Source organism: Tupaia chinensis, unplaced genomic scaffold (assembly GCF_000334495.1).
Source record: "Tupaia chinensis unplaced genomic scaffold, TupChi_1.0 Scaffold000093_1, whole genome shotgun sequence".
Taxonomy (NCBI): Eukaryota; Metazoa; Chordata; class Mammalia; order Scandentia; family Tupaiidae; genus Tupaia; species Tupaia belangeri.
In genome coordinates, this window is record NW_006159555.1 from 5,028,538 (window position 1) to 5,029,106 (window position 569).

The window sequence follows — 569 nt, forward strand, 5'->3', positions numbered from 1 at the left end:
TCCACAATTCTCCAAATCCAGAATATCCTAAATCCATTCAAGTTTTCATGCATAGAACATGGTGTTTCCCAAAGCTGTCATTTATCCAGTCATTTCTCAGCACTTTACCTCTTCCCACTTAGGCCAGTCCTGACTCTTCACAGCCAGCAACCCCTGGTCCTTCCTGAAGCTCTGACAGGACCTGCTGATCCTTTGCCATTTACCAGCTTTTAAAATAATTATTTATTGATATGAAGCAATAATAAAAAGGAATGAAATTCTGGTGTGTAGTTGTGCTATTTGACAAAATTATCATCAAAGAACTTTTGCCACAAATAAAAACTGTAAAAAGAAAATGATTCTGGGACCAGCAGTTAATGTAATGGCTATGTCGCTGGACTACCATGTAGTCGACCATGGTTCACGTCCTGGACCCGGTGGCTTAGAACTCACGCCGGGCATGTGTGCGTGAGTGCCCAAGATCCCAAGAGGAGAACAGAGGAGAAGAGATTGTGGTGTGGCCATACCCCCTGGGGGGTGATTTTTTGCTTTCTGTCTCTCTGTTTTTCTCTGTCTGTTTGGTGGGCGCA